We start from the raw sequence: 6,664 nt of genomic DNA on the forward strand, positions 1-6,664 counted from the left end.
AACTTTGTCTCTTCCTAATTTTAGATCAGCTAACTCTATCTCCAAGATTGTAATCTTCGACACTATTTGTTGTTCTTTTGCCCTACCCTCTGATAAAACCTCAGTGACTTGAAACTTAGTCGTTCATATTTTGCTAGCTGAGTGTGATAATTGGCTAAGGTCTCAAGTGATGTGTTTAGTTCTTGATCAACATCACAAATTCTAAAAAAATAGGAGGAGACGTCCTCAATAAATGAACCAAGGGCAAAATGCATATCAAAGAAAATATGCTGATTGAGAAAGGCAAGTGCATCAGTAAGTCAAACCATTAGAACAGCATTGTTAATATCTTCAATTGAATGATTCAGGCAGTCCAGAATGACATTGATGTTGTTAATGACTTGAGGATCTGGATTCATGGCCACAAGGTGAGTAGATTTCTTTATAACTTCTTCTTCTTTGATCGACTCTGCCTGAGCTGATTTTTCAGTTATTTTCAACCCTGGGTTAGAAGACACTAACACTAGGGGTGTTCGCGGTGCGGTTTGGTTTGGTTTTAAGGGAAAAAGTCATCCGAACGCTTAATTTATGTGCGATGCAGTTTGGATTGGATGAAATTTTTTTGGAAATCCGATCCGATCCGATCCGATGACAAGCGGTTTGGATCGGTTTGGATTTTTGATTTTTTAAATAAAAAAATTAAATACATATAACAAGTCTCAACATCAAATTTTAAATAATCAACAATGACATAACAAGTTTTAACAATATCTTAAAAAGCTAACGATAACATAACAATAGAAATAAAGTTATAGGTTAGTTAAAATAAATAAATAAATAACAACATAAAATATTTATTAAATAATAATAATACATGAATAATAGAAAAATGTATAATAAATTGAACATATTATAAGTATAATTGTACATATAATAATAAAATAATAATATTATAGCACATTGTGCGGTTTGGATTGGATTGGATCGGTTATGAAAAGTAGATCTGAAATCCGATCTAATCCAGCGGTTTGCAAAAAATAGAATCCAATTAAATCCGAATTAGTGCGGTTTTAATCGGTTTTCGATTTGGATCGGATTGGATGAGCGGTTTAATTTCGATCGGTTTGGATTTGAACACCCTAAACTGCCACAATTCCTTCAGAAGAATAGACTTGTCGAGCCTCGGACAAGAGATTTTTCAGGTCGAAGTCGATATCATTAGAATGCAAATTTGCAATTCTTTGAGAAGGAACATGGTCGACGAATTTCTGTTTCGATGATATGGAAGTAGTGTCTTTGGTGACGAATTTCTGTATCAAAAATCCAAAGAAGAAAAAACATAAGGTCAAGAGGTAGTCAAGAGGAACTTAACATAAAGTCTAAGTAAAAGCGGTACCAATGAAAGGAGAAATTGAAGTATAAGCTACTGGATTCTGAGTCGGAACAGGGGCAGATGGAATGCCAATCGAGGTAGGTTGAGTAGGTTGAAAGAATTCTATTTCAACACAAACTGGCTAATCTATTTCTTGATCAGAAGGGTCGTTGATGCGTGAGCATCTTTCCTATCTTTTTCTAGTGAATTTGCATTCAATTTATTGAGTTTAATCAAGAATTAATTATCTTTTAACCACTATGAATGCTACTTTGAGTCGTGTGGAATTCTGTTTATTTTAGGTAGCATTTGGTTGGATTTGATGGAGCTTCTGCAGAAAAAGAGAAGAAGGCCATATAGGGCAGGAATTGCTTAGAGGATGGAGAGGAAGTTTGCACAAATGGAAGAAGCACAAGAATTAAAGGAGATGACCAGCGAGGAGCGACGCGTGCGCGTGATTTGAAGATTTGCACAGCGACGCGTTCGCGTACCTGACGCGTACGCGTGACACGCGAAGAAGACCGTACGCGTGACTGACGCGTACACGTGACATGCGCCATGTGCAGAAAACGCTGATTATTTAATTAATTCTTATTTAAACTTTATTTTTATTTTAAAATAGGAAAATATATTATTTTAATTTTAGAAAATAGATTTTAAATTAATTAGGATTAGATATAAAAGAGAAAAGAAACTTCTCTTCTGGGGATTCCATTCGAACATTATTCCACTTTTCATTCCACCTCAGCCCAATTTACAGTTTACCAGAATCCTTATTTTCTCTTTGAACCATGAGCAACTAAACCTCCATTGTTAAGGTTAGGAGCTCTGTCTATTGTATGGATTGATACTATTATTTTTCTATTTTAATTCATGTACTGATTTATAATTCAAGAATTTTTTTCGTTCTTTATCTTATGAATTTGGGTGGAACGGAAGTATGACCCTCTTTCTAATTGAGTTCTTGTATAACTTGAAAAAGCTCTTTACTTGAACAACAGCTTGAAACATATTCTCCTAAATTTCTAATTATCTGGACTTAACGGGATACGTGACATATAATCCTCTTATATTTGGGTAATTAGAATTTTTGTGGCATATAAACTAGAATTAAGCTTCACCCTCTAATTGGAATCAAGTGACCAAAGAATTAGCGGTTGATGAATTTTAGAGGAGACTAAAAAGGTCTAAGGAATTAGGGTTTAGTCACATATAGTTTGCCATGAATTAAATCTTGCATGATTAAAATAGTTAGTAAGAAAAATCAATCAGGAAAATAGATATCTCTGAAGCCTTAACTGTTTCCTCATATATTATTCACTTCAATTTACTGCTTACTTTCTGATATTCTGAATTTATTGTTAATGCTTTTGAACCTTCAAACACCATTTTCTGCTTGTCTAACTAAGTAAATCACTTAACCATTGTTGCTTAATCCATCAATCCTTGTGGGATCGACCCTCACTCACCTGAGGTATTACTTGGTACAACCCGGTGCACTTGCCGGTTAGTTTGTGGGTTATAAATTCCGCACCAGTCGTCGATATCGTGACTCGAGAAGAAGCCTTTTCTGAGAATGCTTCAATTGCGTTATATTTAAAAAATTGCAAGTGAGATGAAATTATAAAGTTATGATAGACATCATCAAATATATACCTTCGAGGTTGTAGGTTGAATCTTTTTAGGCTTTGGTGTTTCAGTTCTCGTTACAACATTAATAGGCCCACACTTCTTTGAAGAAAGAGTTGTACCAATCAACCTTTCTTTGCTTTGACTTCTATCATGTGGGTCTTTTTTGTTGATACTATATCTTCATCAATGTCTAAGATTTTTCCAGCTGGTTGTGGGCCAGCAGCAATCTAAGTGATAGGTGTGTGTCAAGTAACTAGAAAAATTGAGTGTCGAAAGAAAATACTAAGTACTTAATAGAAGATTTCTTTTACTTACCTCTAGTTTTCTTTGATGCTTCCTGTGCAGGAGAAAAGACCATATTTGAGAGAGCTTGATCAACAGAAGTGCAATGAGCAAGAAAGTAATTTGACCACCATTTTTGAAAGTCAGGAGTTGATAGGAAACAATATGTGATATTAAGATGTTAGTATTGAGTCGACATCCTCTGGTGGTTCTTTTCCAATATTTTGTCGAATTCTTATATCTCTGACACCTCATAGTGAATATTTTGAGTTTCAGGATCGAGAGACAAAGGAGAAGATAAGGGTTGGGTTAAACCAAATTGTCGAGCCACATACTCGGGCAAATAAATAACTAGTTTCTTTTTGAGAGTCCAGGTTGATTTATGCGGTAAGCCAACAGGAAGGATTTGAAGAGTTAAGATCCTAACCCACATATTATCGATTGATGTTTGAAAACTGGTAAAAGAATGTAGACATGAAACAAAACTGGGTCGAAATGAGAATGGGTGAAAAATATGAGACATTATTGTCCTCATTGATGTTGAACAAGGTTCTAACAAAGTGTCAAAAGGCGCCAATAGAGGACATGATTTTTGGTTTTGTCCAGAAAAATTGAGAAAGACGAATGCCATCAATAGAAAATTTTCGATTTAGAAATTGTGAGTCAAGACTCCAAAATAGCTTTGAGCCATAGATTTACAACACAAAGGGGGTCAAAAGGGTTGATTGAAGGATCCCCTTGACAGATTTCACCAACAATTAAAAAAAGAGTTTCAAAAAGTTGACTCAGAATTAAGGTAGGAAGGTCAATGAGTTTTCTATGATGAAGCATAATGGCCAGGGACAAGTAATTGTTCTTTTGAATTTGAATTGACTTAGAGAAGAAAATGAAAGAGTTGAGTCAAAGTAAGAGAAAGGCTACATATTCATTATCAGAAACAGGGTCTTCGTTAGAATCCATGTTGTTTTGAATAAAGCTCGATATGAAATTCAAATCAAAGTTGATATCGAAATCATCTTTAGGACAGTTAGTCAACATGACACAAATTCACCATCGACTGGTAAACCGGTCAGGGCCGAAATGTCCATCAAGGTCGGCCCCATCATTCCATAAGAAAAATGAAAGTTATTAGTGACTGGGTGCCAGAAGTACAGACTGCCCCTAATAAAGGAGCAATGTAAGAAATATCAAAGGTAGCTAATTCTAAGGCATGTACAATATTTAGGGATTCCCAAAACAGCTTATATACAAGTGCTAATCGAGACATCCAGATTGAAAAAAGAGGACTCAGATCCTTAGGGGGAACAGTTCTGAGCACTCGACCAGAAAAATATGAAACCTTGATGTTCTTACAGAAAATTAATGGTAGATATTCTGAGGGTGATGGGAAGAAAGAAGAAATAGAATCAATTTGTTTTTGGGTTAACAAAGGACCCAAAAAGAATACAACTCTCCATTAACTAAGAATGGCAAAAATACCTGGCGATGTCAGAGACTAGAGATTTCTACATTTGGATTTGGGGCTCTCAAAACTCCATCTTTATCATGAAACTGTGTTGTTTCAGCTACTAGTGAAAGAAGAGGAAGGATTTTGTCTTCTTTTCCGCGAGAATGAGAAGTGGCAGCCATGGATGTTGAAAAAAATGTGGTGATGATGGTTGATGTGAAGGTTAAATGGAAGAATTGGGAGATTGTGAAGAGCACATTTCCCAGAGAGAGAAGATTAGGATTTTTAAAAAAGCAAGATTTTTGGAAAATTAGGAATGATTGGATTCAAGGAGTAATGATAGAATATTTTGTTTTATTCAAGAAAAGGCTCATTAAGACCTAGGACATTATGTATTCTCAGAAAAGTGCACGTGATTTTAAAAAAAGCGTAACTGTTTTTCAAAATTTCAAAGAATCCGAAAAGGTTACGCATGCCTAGCATGAGGAATATTAAAACTTGTATCTTTTGAACAAAGTCACAAGTTTTAAAGGGACAATTTGTTGGTAAAAAAAATATTTTTTTCGACTGTGAGTGATTTTGACCATAAAAGTAGTATTTCGACTACAGAAGCAAAAATGGGTAAGTTGAAGTCGACGAAAGACGAGACAAAGAATGTCGAAGTCGAAAGGTAGTTAGTAGCATTTCTTGAGCATCGAGGCTTACCACTCGACCTTCAAGCTGAAGAAGAGAACATGGGAGCAAAATTTTGAGGAGCAAGTTAGAACTTGAAGACTAAGAGAGATGTAGGTGTCAAAACTTGAGGATAAAGATTCTTCATGGTCAAGGTAAAGTCGTGGCTGAGAAAAAGAAAGAAATCGAATCGTGGACAAAATGCTCCTTGACCAGTCAATCTCATGGTCTATAAATAGTTAAAACTAATAAGAGTTCAGGATTTCACTGAAAAATATTAGATCATCACATAAACATATAGAATTCTCAATTTTTGCGATGCAGCGGAAGAATATGGAGTGCAAGTATATGTGGGTGTCAGAAATCAATTTTTAACTTATTTTCTTTTGCTTATTTGATTCATTATCATTTATTTTCTTTATATTTTGTTATTGTTTTGTTTTAATCAACATTTTACACTTTTATCCTCTTTTTTATTTAATTATCTAATTATTCTTATATCGTTTATTATTAGTTTACCACTAGCAATCTAAATATAAATTATTTTAACATTAATTAAGTAATTTTTGAGTTGAACTTTCTATTTTTTCAGATAAATCGTCTACTTCCTAATACTTAAGATTTTGATATAAGCTTATTTCGACACCATTTGTCAAAATCGACAAAAAAAAAAGAAAAAAAAGAGTGAAATAGATACATTTTAATAAAATATTTTTCAGTTGGATTTCCGATAACCGGCTCTAATGAACCGTAGAACAATGGTTGAATATAAATAAATAAAAGTTGTTTAGTCTCTAGAAGTGACAGAATTATCTTGGTGCAGGATACCCATGTGTAGTTGTTAGCTTAATTAGTTAATTACTTTGAAACGGGAATATGAGATTAGAAAATAACCCCTCCGTCTAAATTTGGTATTTGTTCCATTAAAGGACAAATATGGAACTGCTTATATACGGTGTATATTCAAATATTAAAATAGATTTTGTTACGATAAAAATTCAGGTACAGTTAATTTTACGTAAAGTTATGATAAAAATTTAGGTGCAGTTAATTTTACGTAAAGTTAATAATTGAGGGTTGTTAGATAAAAATTTAGTTAAATCAATTAAATTATTTAACGACTCTCAACTATCAATTTTACGTAAAATTGACTATACCTAAATTTTTACCTTTTGCTATACTGAGTTTTAAAAATATTGGTTAAATATATCATAAAAAAGTATTTTAATATTATTTATTGTAAAAATAAAATTTTTATGTTTTCAATATATTAAAATATT

This window comes from Arachis ipaensis, chromosome B03, assembly GCF_000816755.2.
Source record: "Arachis ipaensis cultivar K30076 chromosome B03, Araip1.1, whole genome shotgun sequence".
Taxonomy (NCBI): domain Eukaryota; kingdom Viridiplantae; phylum Streptophyta; class Magnoliopsida; order Fabales; family Fabaceae; genus Arachis; species Arachis ipaensis.